General features: G+C 33.8%; 1 long non-coding RNA gene across 1 annotated transcript; it reads left to right on the top strand.

The window, feature by feature from the left end:
* The first annotated feature begins 5,895 nt into the window (after nucleotides 1-5,895).
* Nucleotides 5,896-7,172, top strand: LOC143077974 (uncharacterized). The gene is made up of 2 exons (XR_012978974.1): nucleotides 5,896-6,362; nucleotides 6,811-7,172. It is a non-coding gene; the product is annotated as an uncharacterized LOC143077974 (long non-coding RNA).
* The last annotated feature ends 11,759 nt before the right edge of the window (nucleotides 7,173-18,931 follow it).

Raw genomic sequence — 18,931 nt, 5'->3', positions numbered from 1 at the left:
ACGACTATGACTGTGGTTAGGATATTACACAGACGACTATGACTGTGGTTAGGATATTACACAGACGACTATGACTGTGGTTAGGATATTACACAGACGAGTATGACTGTGGTTAGAATATAACACAGACGACTATGACTGTGGTAAGGATATTACACAGACGACTATGACTGTGGTTAGGATATTACACAGACGACTATGACTGTGGTTAGGATATTACACAGACGACTTTGACTGTTGTTAGAATATTACACGGACGACTATGACTGTGGTTAGAATATTACACAGACGACTATGACTGTGGTTAGGATATTACACAGACGACTATGACTGTGGTTAGAATATTACAAAGACGACTATGACTGTTGTTTGGATATTACACAGACGACTATGACTGTTGTTACGATATTACACAGACGACTATGACTGTTGTTAGGATATTACACAGAAGACAATGACTGTGGTTAGAATATTACAAAGACGACTATGACTGTTGTTTGGATATTACACAGACGACTATGACTGTTGTTACGATATTACACAGACGACTATGACTGTTGTTAGGATATTACACAGAAGACAATGACTGTGGTTAGGATATTACACAGACGACTATGACTGTGGTTAGGATATTACACAGACGACTATGACTGTGGTTAGGATATTACACAGACGACTATGACTGTGGTTAGAATATTACACAGACGACTATGACTGTGGTTAGGATATTACACAGACGACTATGACTGTGGTTAGGATATTACACAGACGACTATGACTGTGGTTAGAATATTACACAGACGACTATGACTGTGATTAGGATATTACACAGACGACTATGACTGTGGTTAGGATATTACACAGACGACTATGACTGTGGTTAGGATATTACACAGACGACTATGACTGTGGTTAGAATATTACACAGACGACTATGACTGTGGTAATGATATTACACAGACGACTATGACTGTGGTTAGGATATTACACAGACGACTATGACTGTGGTTAGGATATTACACCGACGACTTTGACTGTGGTTAGAATATTACACGGACGACTATGACTGTGGTTAGAATTTTACACAGACGACTATGACTGTGGTTAGGATATTACACAGACGACTATGACTGTGGTTAGGATATTACACAGACGACTATGACTGTGGTTAGAATATTACAAAGACGACTATGACTGTTGTTTGGATATTACACAGACGACTATGACTGTTGTTACGATATTACACAGACGACTATGACTGTTGTTATGATATTACACAGAAGACAATGACTGTTGTAAGCATTATACAGACCACAGATATAAGAATATGTGGCATGAATGTTGATGAGACAACTCTACACCAAAGTTATAATATGTAAAAGTAAGTCATTATAGGTAAAAGTACGGTGTTCAACACGGAGCCTTGGCTCACACCGAACAGCAAGCTATAAAGGCTCCAAAAATGACTGGTGTAAAACCATCCAAACAGGAAAACCAGCGGTCAAATCTATTAAAAAAACAAGTAACGAGAAACATTTATGATCCACATCAACAAATGTCAACCACTGAACATCAGATTCCTGACTAAGGACAGGTGCAAACACGTCCTTTGGTTTTTTCAGTATACAGACGACTACTGGTATGTCTGTTGAGATGCTGATTAGTATCACTATTATGTTGTTCTATTAACAGGGTTATGTTTGTTTACAGTTTCCATTCACAAGTTCCCCCACAATTTCCAATAACTCTCGACGCCTAATGATGACACCTCGGATGACACCTACAGTGTGAAGGTTAGATGAATGGGTCGTCTCAAAGGTTAAAAAATAATACGAGGGTAGCATAAACTTGTTAACGATACTCAACTTTTTCTCAAAAAAGGAACGGATAATAAGCGAATGGTTATTTGCAGATTAACATTTTATTATTCAACAAAGTTTCGGAGCAGATAGTGTACCGTGACTGTCCGTCAGTCCGTCCGTAACACACAGTGTACCGTGACTGACCGTCAGTCTGCCCGTAACACACTGTGTACTGTGACTGTCCGTCAGTCCGCCCGTGACACACAGTGTACCGTGACTGACCATCAGTCTGTCCGTAACACACTGTGTACCGTGACTGACCGTCAGTCTGCCCGTAACACACTGTGTACCGTGACTGTCCGTCAGTCCGCCCGTGACACACAGTGTACCGTGACTGACCATCAGTCTGCCCGTAACACACTGTGTACCGTGACTGTCCGTCAGTTCGCCCGTAAAACACTGTGTACCGTGACTGTCCGATAGTATGCTCGTAACACACTATGTACCGTGATTATCCGTCAGTCCGTCCGTAACACACTGTGTACCGTGACTGTCCGTCAGTCTGCCCGTAACACAATGTGTATCCTGCCTATCCGTCAGTCCTTCCGTAACACACTGTGTTCAGTGAATGTCCGTCAGTCCGCCCGTAACACAATGTACACCTTGATTGTCCGGCAGTCCGCCCGTAACACACTGTGTACCGTGACTGTCCGATAGTCTGCTCGTAACACACTATGTACCGTGACTATCCGTCAGTCGGCCCGTAACACACTGTGTACCGTGACTGTCCGTCAGTCCGCCCTTAACACACTGTGTACCGTGACTGTCCGCCAGTCTGCCCGTAACACAATGTGTATCCTGCCTATCCGTCAGTCCTTCCGTAACACACTGTGTTCAGTGAATGTCCGTCAGTCCGCCCGTAACACGCTGTGTACCGTGACTGTCCGTCAGTCCGTCCGTACCACACTGGAAGATACTGTAGAGTATATGTTTTATAACCAATATTCACCACTCTATTTCTAAAGACAGTGTAGCTTTAAGAAGGTTTTTGGTTTTAAAATCATAGGATAAGGTCACTACGCTACTTTTAACGTTTGCATGGGATTTGATACACAAAATTGGGCAAAGATGGTTCGTTTTATTTCACAGAAGACTGTTTTCTCGTGTAAAATAGAATACGCAGGTGTACTAGGAGCCAAATAATCACACATTGGTAGCCCCATTTACTTGATATCAACTGTAAGGCAGACAATTAAAGCAAACATGTCAAGCATTTTTAGTATGCCAAAGTCAAATTACACAATTCAGTTTATTTACCACCAAGTCGGCAGACTTTTTGATACACTAATTCCATAGCCAAAATAAACAGATAGTCCAGCGCCATGTACCAGCCTTCTCACGTAAACGTAAAACAATGTTAGATAAATTTTTAGAACTAAAATACACGTTTTCCTTCATTTTCTCAAGTTTTCTTCAGTTTTACCAAGGGAGATAGAAGCCCATCGTATAAAAAGATGAAAAAGAATATTTAAACCGTGCCTCGTCTTTGTACTCAATCAAAAAACAAAATAATTTTAATGAAAAATGCTTTACAACACAAATGCAAATAATTGATTTTATTATGATTTTTTAAAAAAGCATAAAGAGTGAGACAATGAGTTCTCCAAGCCATTAAATTACAAGTATACTATATTATAAAACTCATATACAATCTTTACTATTTTGAGACGACTTGTAACTCTCCACCAGTTGGTCTCGTCTAAAGGTGTTGAGCGTTATTAAAAATGTTTACTTGCTACAATGATCATCGAGTGCAAACTCTACAGTTACTGATATGATATAGTACGTTATACAACGTGAATGCTTGAATATGATAAAGAATAGAATTATGAAGGCTTAAGTACGGGCAGTTTTTAAGAGGTAAATTTCCCCATTGAGTATACATTAAACAAATTTGCAGAGATTTTAATTATATAAGTAAGTATAGTGTATTTTTTGTTTTTGGTATTTGACTTTTACAGATGATACTTTTTGCTGAATATCTCTACAGTGGGTAGCGGTGATATACTGAAAGTCTCTACAGTGGGTAGTGGTGATATACCAAAATTAAAACAATCCCATTTTTATTTCAGAAGTACATGAACTGTTTTTCTGTTGTTTTTGTTTTGTCATCTGAATGTCAAAGCGATCTGTACCCGAGTAGTAGATGTTTTGATCTTTTTTATATAGTTAATTCCAGGGCGACTGAGGTATAAAATGTAGTTTATTAATATATCTTGGTATTTTTCCGACCTGCAGTGAATTCCAAATGGGCGTCTGTTTTGGCTTTGGGGGATTTACAAATTCGCAGCCACGTCTCGTCAGAATGGGAGACGTTTAATCTGATATTTTCATTGTACAGAGAAAGTACCACGCTACCTAAAAGAACACATTAGGAATATTTGCAATAATTCTGAAGGGCTATTGTGTGGCCTGTTGCGAGGCCGGATTTCTTTTCCTATCTCATATATAAAAAAGAAGATATGGTATGGTTGCCAATGAGACAACTCTACACAAGAGACCAAATGACACAGCTAATAACAACTATAGGTCACCATACGGCCTTCAACAATGATCAAAGCTCATACCATAACAAAACAATTCAAACGAGAAAACTATATACACTTATTTTCCATTAGCATTATAAATTGACCGTTTATCATCCCGGTCGATCCCCTTTTAGCATAACCTATATACTAAGATATTAACTGTCATTGTGTTCTCGTCTTTTACATGCATGAAATATTTGTCACTTAACATACAACAATTCATCAATTAAGGATACACTCTGAAAATAATGGTGCAGATCGTAGGCCCCAACGGTATTCTTTTCTTTTTAAACAAATACATTATTCACTTAAATTTGAAACTGCTTTAATAGTAAAACCAATTATATTTTTTTCTCTTAGTTTTTTCAGTGCTAAGGGTTTGTAACAGCAATATTCTATTTGCTAGGAAAAACCGTAGCTTAGGTGTGGATGGTAAAAAATTATTAAACGTAATAAAATTTCGATTTTAGAATTTTAATTTTAAATTAAAAGTAAAAATTAAAACGACTACACCTTAAACTGATTATGGTATTTGAAAGCTAAGAAATGCAGTTGCAAGAAGATTTCTTTTAATAATATATCTTATAATATGTTTATAACCTCTTAAGGGAAAAAAGCGAGTGAGGAGAGATGTCAACCGTCCATTCTACAGTATCTTTCTATGACCTTTTACAATCCCCGGATTGGTAAAGAATGTCTTTGTTTTACGTATATTGTGTTTACTATTATAAATCAGCAAATTGTAGTTACAAGAAATATATCAGTAAAAATAGCTGTATATGATATATATCAGTCAATTTGTATTATATCTATAGGATATCATTTTCTTAATGAGAATTTCATTCATTCCCCACGCCTTTCACTGCATTTCTTGGGATGATTCAGTGATTTTCTCTTTTATGTTTTATTAAATATCTTAATCACGCCAATCGATCTCTTCTATCCCTTTATGAATCGAAAGCATCCACTCGTATAACGATTTTTCAATTATTTAACGGTTACTTTAACGCAGAAATTTGATGAATAATAATTAAGAATTTTTGTGATTCATGGTCAGTACCGTAAAAAAAAGGTTATATGAATTAATTTGACAGAATTTAGGCGTAATTTTGAAATACCGCATGGTCTATAACTTTTCCCAATATTTTGGGCTAGATAAGATAATGAAATATATTCCATTTCCGTTATATTTTAAAGCATCATGTATTAAAAATATTCCTAAACTATTTGAAATTAATTTTTTTACAGGTGTTAACATGAATATAACCTGTATAAGGAAATAGTTATTTCCTATTCGTACTTAGATCGCTACACAATGTGTTAACTTGTTAATTTCCACGTGTTTAGACACGCCCACCAATCAATAAAACAATCCAATCGTAATAATCGCTTGCAATAGTGGACGGGGTTTTCCTACGTTCTTAATTCCAAATATAGGAAGCTAATTTGCATAAAAAGTGAAATGAAAAAGTATATAAAGCAGTTGTTGACAAAGAATCATTAAATTATTCTACTGTATTGAACAGAGAAACTTGAAATACTAAAATTCAACTAATTTCTCGAATTTTTTAAACGATACTGCTAACAGAAACATATTTGACCGTAACATTTTCTACTGTTTGAATTAATAAAGCTACAAAGATGTCGATCGTATTACCGCAGTTTGTACTGGAAAAAGAATGTGCTGAGGAAATGGTGTTGTTTGCTGGAAACTCCATCCATCCGATAAATTTACCGTTGATTACAGAACAAGACAATGTTTTAGTGACGGCATTAGCCACAAAATCAGAAGTTGTATGTTTCTTTGAAAACGGACAGAAATTACATGGAAATGGACAATAAACTTGTGAAAAAGTAAGGAAAGAAACAGTCATCCGTCCCATCTTATCGTTATGTTCTTGTTGTTGTTGTGAAGTTAAACTCAGGGAGATATCTAAACTGTCATCTTATAAAAGCCTGTCATTTTCTAAATGTAAGTAAAAAAAACTAATACGAATAATTATTTTGGTGAAAATTTGAAAAAAAAATATAGTGAAATTCGGTTGATTTATGATGTAACTTGTATCGCTATAAACCTCAATTGGATATATATAATCAAATAACTTTATTGGAAATTAATTCACATTTGACATTCATAAAATAAATCTTGTTGTACGCTTAACATTTACCTTAACAACTTTACAATGTATAAATACTACGTTCATTCAGTAAAAAGGAAATGCACTATTATCGATATTTTCTTAACTGGTATTTTCTTTAATGTGTAAAACCTATTGCCAATGTTCGCGTAATCGCAGAGATTATTAACGCATGTACATTTTTTAATTTTCATTGTATTTGAATAGATATGATATTTTTATGCTCAATTATTGTTAACTTTGAAATAAATAATAACGGTTTCTTCTCTTTTATCATTTCAGATTCTTCATCAGCTCATTTCATCAGTGTCAGCTAGTCCATTGTTTGCGTCACCACCTTCCAAATACTTCAGATGTTTTCCAAGATTATCATCTACGCATTAGAAACATTGCTAACAAGACTGGAATACTTGTATGACATGTTCTGATTGGAGTAAGCGTCAACATAAAGCATTATGTGGCAGGGTGAATGCACAATTTCCTTTTAGAGACCTTGTTTGTCAGTTTAGAAACATTCCGTTGATATTTATTGTCTTATTTTCTGTTTAAGTCTACACATCTACAGATGATAAAGTTGTTTTTTGTTTACAAAACTGTTGAATTTTTATTTGTTAATTTTATTGAAATAAAATGCTATTTATTGATTTTTTCTTTAAATTTGTCAAAAAAATGTAAATATTCTGATTGACTGCGTTGCATAGTTAATAACCATGGTCAATTTCGCAGACTATAATATGAAAGTCTATGGTGCAGGCATAGACAATTTCCTACTCTTTCATTCCGACAGTTATGGAATATAACTTTCACAGATGATAGCGGATATGTTCCAAATGTCGTAACTACTATCCTTGCCCCTTTTCCACGAATGTGAACTACCGAATTGGGCTTGTAAACGGGCTTGTACTTACACAATCAACACGACGGGTACCAAAATGTGGAGCTGGATTTGCGTACCGTTCAGGAGCACCTGAGAACACTTCAAGATTTTGGTTGGGTTCGTTTTGCTCAGTCTGAAGTTTTCGATATGTTGCGTTTTGTGTACTTTTGTTTGTCTGTAGGTCTTTTTCTTTTTAAGTCATGGCGTCGTCGGTTCGACTTATGTGTGTGAATGTTCTTTTGGTATCTTTCGCCTCTCTTTTACAAATTTAGGTGAATCAGTAATTTTATTCGGAGTTTGAACTTCTTAAAATGTAAGCATTCCCATACCTAATCATATTTACCGGCTTTACATATTAATTTGGATAGTTCAAAAAATCATAACTTTGCGAATACCTCATTATTTTGACTGTACTGAGTATATAATTGCAGTAGTACAATGTACCCACCCAGCAGATGTCAAATGATAAGAATAGTGTGTTCTTAGATTGAATTTTTAAAAGCAATACACACTTCAAACTTTTGGATTAAGACGACCAAAGAAAATAAATGACTTAAGTGACATACTAAAATACAATTTCATTTTATTTAGTTCAAATGCATTGTATACCATTCTGATCGATATCCGCATTTGACTGCAACCAGCGATTTAAAACGTATTTATATTTTTGAAATTACAGCACTTGAATTGAAAAACAAAAATACAAAATTATGTCCTTATCAACAACCTTACATATTGGTATTTCGTTTCATCTGAACTAAAATGTCAAGAGAACTTTATCCTATTTTGATACTCCTTGAAAAATACGCTCGAGAATATAATTTCTCTGAATGAAGGATTTTTTTAGGGGAACATCAGTTATATTTAGATATATATCTCGATTAAAATCCCATTTATTATTTTCCGTTTCAGCTTTAATCTTATCGTTTGATATAAAAACATTATAATTTGATATGAAACATTTTTTAATCCCAAGGTAAATTCCCGCAATATACATACTAGTACACGAATTCGTATTTTTCTACAAAAGTACTTTTCGTGATTTGACAGAACTTGGAATATATTTGAAATAAGGAGAGAAAAGATAACACGAGAACACTCATAAATCAAAAGACAGACAACACCATGACAAAAAAAAACCATCATGGCTACAAAATACTACACAGAAAAATTCAAATTTGACCAACACGACCTGTAATCATTATCCTTACTAAGGAGCCCCTGAAGTTCTTGCTCTACTTAAGGAGCCCTGAAGTTCTTGCTCTACTTAAGGAGCCCCTGAAGTTCTTGCTCTACTTAAGGAGCCCCCTGAAGTTCTTGCTCTACTTAAGGAGCCCCTGAAGTTCTTGCTCTACTTAAGGAGCCCCTGAAGTTCTTGCTCTACTTAAGGTGCCCCTGAAGTTCTTGCTCTACTTGTGGCACTCATCATGTTAATCGTATGTATGAATAAACTGGTATTTTACAAATAAACCGAACCGAGAAGACTACAGAAGGAAAAGAGCATATAGGAGGAATACTATTTTTTAGTTGCCTATTTTCATCTAACAACTGCTGTTTTTCGCTTGTTTTTAGATATTGACTTCAGTTGGAACTCTAGCTAATACCGGATTATCCTGTAGATAATCCTATAATATGTGCTTTGTGAAGAACTTTTATGCCTCTATACTATTTAAACAAATTTCACATGAAATACACAAATTATTTCGGAAAAAAATTGAACAACGGACAACAAAGAAACAACGTTGACAGGAGAAACTTGATTTTCCCTGAAATAAACAGCATTTCATCCACAGGGGGAACAGTAGAAATACACCAACTGACTGCAAGATTGAAGAATGTAAACTCAAGATTTATTAGCAATATAAAAATACAATAGAGTGGTACAAACGATATACACAGAGGTATGCGGGTTGAGAGGAACATAAATCAATCTATCAAATATATATATATAATTTCTAATAAAAGAAAGTTTTGTCTACTGGTATACGGAGAAACAATTCGGTTTGCGAATCAATATATATATAGGAACTTTCTTTTACTTTATACAATCAAATATGGTGTAAATCAGTGTGTTCTTGAAAGGGGAAATGCCAAATTAATACTAGTAAATGTTATTTACTAAATTTGTAGTGACAAGCATTTCCTGATATTTAGGACAAGAAAAAGCGCGCACAATCTTATTACAAGGATTCTTTACTTATAGATATTACAGAAATATACCAACACGAGGAAATTTGACCCCTGTTGGGAACGGATGAAGGTGCGTTTTTATGCATCCTGCGTACCCTAACCGGACACCCCGCAGCTGAGGTGTAACTGCATGTCGAACGAGAAAAGTACAGGCGACCATACAAAAATCTAATACCATGTAAATTCTTGTGATTATGAAAATTAAGACATTTTAAATGCTTTGAAACAAAAGAATTTTAGATGGATCAATTATTTTCGTCATTTACCTTTTCATGTTTTTGTACAACTATTGAAATCTTCATATCCTTCAAGCATTGAGTTGGAATGGTCTTAGAGTTAAAAACTTTAATTAATGTCCAACCCCATTTAAATGAGACTTCTGAAATATTGGAACATTTTAGTACATGGATAACGACGTAAAAAACGGAAAAGGTTGTACTGGAAGTTCGACTGTCTCTTATTTTTACGGTGAACTACAGATGCGTAGGTATTCACACGTTCATTTTGCTGACTATTTTCATTATTATAAACCTAATTAATATCATTACTATCATTATTGTTATTATCATTATTAGCACAAACCTATTATCATTATCATTATTCGTCGTATTTATTTATTTTAATTAAGAACACTACATAGTTAAACAGACAAAAACATTTAGTCCATATGTAGATCTTTTTATTAGCTAATGAAACCAAACGGATAACTGAAAGCTATGATCCATCTTGAAACACAATATTGTTCTTGCTGTCAATTCATCATCCATTAAGCATACAGCGTTTTGTACGATATAGTACATATCATGTTCTCCTTACTACATTTCATTCACACATAGAATGTCTTTCTGTTATGTGTGCTGATGATTGCTGTTTAATTAACGTATATCTCTGTAAACCGAAAAAAAAGTAGTCCAACGGCTTTTAAAAAAACCCGGATAAACCCGTCACACCGCTAAAGAGTCGATCACTATCTCTATCTCACGTGCTACACCTACGACCATCATGTCTACGTTTTTATAGATCCCACATCACCTCTATTTTTCACTGGAAATAGACCAACGTGAAATGCAACATAGAAATATTTCATCGAAGCGCAAGTTTCAAAGTCCAAATGCCATGCAATGTAGGGCTAGATACAAGCTACCCCCGCATTTGGTTACAGGCCGTCGAAGGGAAAAATCAAAAGGCAAATTTTTGTGGCTTGACATTCATGTTTTATTTTCAACATTTTTTTTCAGAAACCACTAATTGAACAGAGGGCAAGGTGTTTCTTTTTGGATAATGATTAAGCGTTCTTGACTATAGAGTTAATTGTACAAAAGGGTGGTATCTAATATTAATAAATGAAGTAATAAAATAACGTTATAATAGAAATAATATATTTTCATCTCACAAGAATTTAAAGTAGTCATAATATATGTTTTTCTTGCAGCTACAACTGAGTGCTTCTTTGACTTTCTGAAAAAGGGTCATATGGACATTTTGACTCCATTATGTAATGTGAAAATAAACTATATAACTTAAGTTTCAATTTCATATTAGATTAAGCAATAAAACAGATTTAATTTTCGTTAAGAATTACGAATATTCACATATCGTCTATGCATTTAATCATAACATAAGTTTATTTTCTAGATCGTCTCAGACATGTAAATATCTTTCAAACTTTCTCCTTTGTATGTTTTTTATAGCATAGATTATCCTTGAAATTGCTCACATACCTATGTACAATGAACGTTGCATCTGAGTGAAGGATAGCAATTATCCTGCATGAATGCACATTTAAATATAGACTTGACTGCATTACATACATCATATATAGTTCATTATATAATTTATACCGCTATGAATACACACCTGATAGTAAACATACGTTAGTGGCATATATTTTTAACCCAACAAAACAAGTAATCAAATGATGTATTCTTACAAAAATAGATATGTAAAGGTCCCTGTACTTGTTTTTTTTTACCTTGCATCATCGATAGACTTAGATATACTTTCAGGTATGAATTGAATGAAAAGAATATATTAGGTATTAATTATAGACCTCAGATCCAACTGTACAAATAACCGATCATGCGATACCGTACCTCACAATATCATCTGACAAAGATTCAACTGATTTACAAAAAGATCTAGACAAAGGAATTTGGGAAAACAAATGGAAAATGTTCTTCCATCCGGACAAATGCAATGTGCTTACCATCAGCAGAAAAAAACAAAGAAGAGGAGCACGTTGACACCATGCTCCTTAAATGGACATCTCTGGAACAAAGAAGAAAAGGAGCAAGACTTACTATGCTCTCAAAATAGATAAACAACAGAGTGACCATATCAAAGGAAGAGCGTCTAATACCACCAAAAACGACTGTCTAGAAACATGCATGACAAATGCTTCAAACTACCATCGCCCTCCAATCATTATCGTTAACGCTCATTCGTCCCATGAATCATCCGGGATTGGAACGCTGTCCTTCTTAGGATTGTATCAGCACCGTCAGTCGAGGCTTTTGACAAAGCTGAATTATATTAAAATAATTTAATAATAATGTATGACACAACACCCACGGCAGTATAATCAGTTTGTTGATTGTGGCTAATTTCTGGCAGAAGCAGAAGGCAACTTTAAAGCCAACGCTTAACATGAAATATACTCATCGTCCCAAGAAATATATACGTACTTACCAACCAGTAACACTAAACCCGGATTTTCTCTCCTCCATGTCAATAGCCATTAATGATTAAATGTACAAACCCTTAATTTAGTTTAATTTTGTTATAAGGTTGCTGTTTAATTGACATTTTCCTACGCCACCCATTTATTTTTAGTTCGTACACATAGTCTGCGAGAAAATACAAAGCACATAGTTAAAGTTGAATAAAGATTTGTTAATCTTTACACGAGGTTGGTGTTTCTAACATTAAATTGTATTGCAATGTCGCCAATAATAAGAGTACTGTAAGTCGGAAAGTTTAAAAGTGGTCAGAACATATAAGTGAGTAGTGTACCAGTTAAAAGTAACCAGAGATACCAAGCTTACCATTATTGATAGAAATAATTTTTGAATTGTTATAGAAATGATTCAAGTCCGAAATAAGCAAGTTAACGAAAAACAGTTTTCTGCTGTTTTGAACATTTATTATACTCTTTGTTTACAAAAACCACAAAATGAGATGGGATGTATTTTTAGACAATTGTTATTTACCAGAACTAGTATAGTTGAATGACTTGTAGTGCTACATCTCGAAAAACATAATGAAATTGTGCGTTAAATACGATATGACGATGTAATTTTTAGAGAAATAAAAATATTGTGCGCAGGAATGTAACAATCGAGTTCGGACAGCTATAAAGTTCTGAAATTTAAACAAACATGTTGTCAAAACATAGAAAGGGTTTTGTGGTTTCCAAGAACTTCGTATAATAATGACATTTCAGGAAACCTCTAACAAACGTAAAGCTTACAATAACGATGTCTACCACGCCCATTTCTCTCTTGACCACACTCTGAACTTCCAAAACGTGTCCAATTCATACCATGCAGTCAACAGTTTCTACTTCTGCAAACACACACTTTATACGTCAAATGAGAGACACCACAAAGTTTAAACGTATTTGTTTTTAAAAGATAATAACAAAGTCTTTTTTATACTTTGCTGTTTTCATTTTCAAACAAATGCATGTACTTCAACTCTGTGGTTTCTTTAATCTGATGAATAACGTGTGCGTAAACATTGAAAAAGTATGTCATAATTTGAGGAAATAACATCATAAGGAAAGATGATAATGGAAGTTTTAAAGAATATACTGATTGGGATATGTGATTTACTGAGAGAAACATGATTAAGAATTCAAAGTAGAAAAAAGGGAGATGTCATATTTTGAAACCGTGGAATTAACACTGATTAGTTTATATATTTTTAAAGTTCATATTTTCTATTATGACTTTTTTTCATCCCTTTCGATGCTGCAACAATAACAGGATGCTGATTCAATTGTTTAATGTAAACATCTTCATGTGATTATTAGAAGTCAAGTTTCTCTTTGCGGTCCACGTTTACACTTTGTCGATTTCTGTGAAAAATCAGAGACAACTATATATATATATCGGACAGACTGGTAACTCAATTTGTCAAATAGTTCGTGTTCACAGACAACAGACACGAGATCCATCCACACGAATGCAAGATGTGAGCGAACATTTCGAAACGTGCAGTAGTGGAAAATTTACCGTATATCCGTTCTATAAAATGAACGAATCGAACAAATATAAAAGACTGGCAAAGGAAGCACACTTTATAAAGGACTTTCAGCCAAAATTAAACGGATCTACTTAAACACGTTTGATTTATCTCCCCTTATCGTTATTGTAACGTAATAAACGTTACCAACGGCAGTGTCGTCAAGGACATTGTTAAAACGTCGCCTGAAGATTGCCAGAAGGCATGAAAGCGCTAATGACAATATTTTAACGAACTGTTATTATTTGATGTGAAATGTAGTTTGCAAATTTAAAAATATTATTATATATATATAAAGCTTCAGATGCCGGGTGTAAATTGCAGGATAAAATCAATTTATAGACATTGTTGAAATATAAAATGTATATTTGTACTAGCTACAAAAGGCGAAAAGCACGACGAACCTTACTTTTCGTCTTATTTCTGAAGCTCGTTTTATATTTCCGACATTGTACATGTTACCGAAATCAGATCAACTTTCAGTTTAAAATTTTGTTGTCAATATACAGTATACATTACCGAAATCCAGTTGATCTGTTTCGGTCGCGAGACATGTTTCTGCGACCTATTCTATAAACATCTTCCTGTCTTCGCGTTAAATATCTGGTCGTGACCTGAAATGTTTTCAGTGACAGGTAGGTTTACCAGCGATATCAATCCTGGCTTTACGGATTAAATAATGCAGTTGGTAAAGTGTCTATATTGCAGTCACAAGGACCAAGGAATTTTATCTGAGTGGATATTTTTATCAAACATTTTATCTTACGAGAAGTTATGGTTTTGCTATGTCATTTTTAGGTTGAATTTGTTTTTAATGAATCTATTTAAATATACTTGCTAGAGTTGATATTTTGTAAAACACGGTATTATCTTTTTGGTTCTGTCTTTTGATTGATTTCTTTTTGCTGTTGTCTTTTGCTGTTGTCCTAATCAGACAAATTCAAAGTATAATATCTATGTCTGTTCGCACGACATTTCATTCTCTAATAGAATGGTAACAAGTAATTTAGGTACACGACCTGTGGGTTTCTCAAACGGAATGACCGTTATTATGTACACTAGAAACCGATATCAGAAAGCCAAAATATATCATTAACTTAAAGGACCATATAGAACAGCCACAATCTAAGATTAACCTTGCTTTGAGTATTTGCAACCTTAGATCAGCTTCAAAGTACAATGATGTAATTAATTTTTTTGATATCTCCTTGACCATATGCATGAACAGTACACGATATTTATGAAACTGTGTTATTTAGTAGTACATATACATATATAACAAGATATTTATGAAACTGTTATTTAGAAGTATATATAAAAATATATCACGATAGTATACCATTGTAGACAAGTCATTTAATACCCTACGTGTCAAGGCTCTCTAGCAATATGTGTTTTGAAGGCCAGGATTATAACCATATTGAATTAATTGAAATCTATCTGGATTAGCCAGTGTCATATCAATAACAGCAATTACTTTAAAAGCCCTTAGCTTTCATTTTGAGATATTTGAACTTTATGTAAATATCATTCCTCAGATGTTTTTTCTCTGTATAGTAAAACAATAACACCTTATGTGTATGATAAACTAGAGGATTTATAAATATTATTACACAGTACAAGTAGACATGAGTCGTTCATCCTTTGAATACATTTGTCCAATTGTTAAAGCATGTACCCAACTTACTGTTTTTTGTTCATTTAAATAACTTTTGATAAGTTAAAGTACAAAAACAAACATACCCCCTGGCATGGCATGCCTTTTAACATTAACAAATACGATGACATTGAAATGGAAAGACCTCCCACAGCTAATGGAGGTATTTATTGATTTGATTGTTACCAAAGTGGTCATGTGACATATCGAAGTTTTACATAATATATATTATACTTACATGTTGATAATAAATCATCACCTTTTTGAGTTGTGCACTGTGGGGTTAAATGGCTTTATTTATTCAGCAGAAACTAATGTGTTTTGCCGAGGGTAAACGCTTGTGGTAGAGTTGGGGTCTGGACCGTGACGAGTTAAAACAATAGTGTGTCTTGCTTATAAGAATCATCTTCTATGCCCTTCCAGTCATTTTTTTTTTATATATTCTATGTAATACTAAGAAACGACACGTACCAGAGAAAAAGATCGGATATTTCTTTTGATTAGAAACAGTAGCGAAGCAACAACCAACAAGTTTAAAAAAAAAATGAAGTTTAAGCTAACATAAAAGGTAACATAAAAAGAAAAATATCAAGTGAAATCTTTCATAGTGTGAACATTAAAAAAAATTTTTTTAACTATTGATCCGAAAGTGTAACAACTTAAAGCTGTCGACAAAAGAGGACTTGTAATAGTTTCCCCACTAACCAAGGAATTAGACTACCGACTATGTTGATATATTTAAATGCATATATCAGTTGACACGCATGGATATATAGACTATCAATCGTTTTAAATGGACAATTCGAGTGTCAATATCAATTTTGGTACCCTACAGAGAAAAAAAAATTTTAAGCAGAGCAACAGTTAATTCATATATAAGCAAGGATTTATAAAGTAAGATAAACCTTTGATATTAATAAAAAAAGTTTTATGAAACAAAATTGAGTTATTTCTTCGTGTACAATGAACATTCTGAATCTTTCTTGTATACGCAAAACATACGAACTCCGTAAAGAAATGAAAATAAAAAGAAAGTGTTAAGAAAAACGTCTACTTCGTTTATGATACACAAAGGTTTACTGCAAGAATTGTATGCTTGAAATTGAAATTTTAAAAATAAAACTTTTTCTTGTAGTCGCTTCAAAACTCTTGACTTTTATTTTAAATTCCTCTTAATAAATTAATATAACATATGTTCATTACAGATTATCACCAATTCTTAAAAACAGAATACTAGTGAGAATACTAAACAGTATCACAATGGAGAAAGTGTGTATCCTTTTATTCATACGATGTTCCTTTCCTTTTGTGTGCGTGTTGTTGTTTTATGTGTATGTACTGATTTTGTGTCATGGATGGAGAACCCATATTCTTTGGTTTTTTTATTATATATGTTACCATATATGCTAAATGCAGAAAGACTAAGGTCTTATTTTGTTCATGAACGATACTGAATCAGGATTTCCCATGGACAATAGGTATTATGATGGCAACTTATTGTGCAGCGCTTCCTACATATATCCAATGACAGATTGGAAATAGAATTTAAATGATGTATATTGACAAATGTACTGAAAGAATGTAACTTAGTCTTTTAATTTCATGTTCGCTTTATATGTGGGGCTGTATTGACGAGCTAACAGATGCGTCCTTTATTTACGAAACTGTTTTTTTTTATTTATTGTACATGCAATTTATTAGTTTTATGTGGCGTAAAGATTTTTTTTTTCAGTTAATACAGATTTCGAAAAAAATGTACGACTCACTTTTCAATTTTTGTTTACAGTGAATATAATTTTAAAAAAACAAAGAGACTGGAATTAAACAACTTTCGACATTTTACAAGTTCGACTAGCTGCATATTTTTTATTATTTTTAAACTACGAACTGAAGAAATCAAATATGTTACTCTACTTCCTGGATTCAAATATTTGGCTAAATCATTGGTCATCTGTTTTTACACAAAGAATGTAGACTTTCTAGCAAAAAGCGAACTCAATGCTGGGAAACATAACTTATTTATTATTTGTCTTTGAACCAGCTTTCAGTACCAGCGAGAACTCGTTGTCTTTTTGTTATATGATTTGTGTTGTATGTCGATTTGATGAGTGAGAAGAGGGGTATCGGTGGCCAAGTGGTTTACGTAGTTACTACTGCGAGTGCACTCGACTCCGATCTTAATTGACTAGGATTGTCAGTTTTCCTATCGAATGTCGGTGGTCTTCTCCGGACACTCCGGCTTCCTCCACTTATAAAAAATGTCCGCAACGAATAGCCCAAAAGAGGTGCTTAAAAATGGCGTTTAAACACCAAAATCAAATCAAATCCATGAGTCAGAAGACTTCAATTGACTAGTGCATTTTGTTCTTATTTGGAGTTCTAACACCACTGTCCTATATGTATGGGGAAAGTTGACATGTTAAACCCCGCCACATTATATATGTGTCTGTCCCAAGTCATAAAGCTGCAATTTGGTTGCTGCCGTAGGTTTATACTATCTATCATATTTGTGTTTCTTGACTTTTCTTTTTAAAATTATTTAGACAAATCAGTATGTTGGATTTCTCATTTAAATTATTAAACCTTTTGTCAGGTTGAGGCCTTTTATTGTTTACTTTACAGTATGTGTTTTGCTCATTGCTGAAGTTTGTTCGATTACCTTAAGTTGCTCAAATCTGTCTCATTTGGTCTCTGGCAGTCATACCACATCTTCTGAAATAGCTTCTCTTGAATGTAAAACTGTAAGCAAGGACCTTGTTCAGCAGATTTAGGTTCCAACCCATCTTACATTAGAAAACAGTCTGTGGAACTGAGAAGCACAGAGTCGCTGATTTAGTGTCATCGGATAGATATTGGAACATCTAACGATAAAAATATAAACGTAGCAATTACGGGGATGCGCACCGCCGGAATACAATAGTACATCGATATTAATCCAACATCATGATGTGTGTAAAATGACGTAGTAAATTGCGAAACTTGTATTTACCCTTGAACAATCATTGCAGTTTTAATACTCCTTGCAACTTATGAGTATTTTGTTTACTTATACTCTTTATTTGCGAAACAAACATAAGAAAAACTCGACAATAATAGAATACATGTTAAAAACAGTTATTAGTCTCCTTTCCTCAGTTCTAATGACTCTTTAATAAAAGAAACAACTCATATAAATGTTACAATTGTTTATAATATAATCCGACTCTAGTTGGGGGTAGGGGATGGTATGGTTTCTTTTCATTGTTTTATTGTAAATACTTGAAGAAAAAATTATCGCAGAAAGGAAGTGAGAATTGATTGCTCTCATTCATAATAAGATGAAAAAATGCAATTGAATATTCAGCTAAATAAAATGTTGTGGTATCACAAAACACCTTTAATTTCGAACAATGTGTGTTCCGATAACTTGAGAACAAGATATGAACCTATAGAAG

This window comes from Mytilus galloprovincialis, chromosome 6, assembly GCF_965363235.1.
Source record: "Mytilus galloprovincialis chromosome 6, xbMytGall1.hap1.1, whole genome shotgun sequence".
In the NCBI taxonomy this organism is placed as follows: Eukaryota; Metazoa; Mollusca; class Bivalvia; order Mytilida; family Mytilidae; genus Mytilus; species Mytilus galloprovincialis.
Note: the sequence above shows the minus strand (reverse complement) of the source record. Positions and strands in the feature narration are given on the sequence as shown.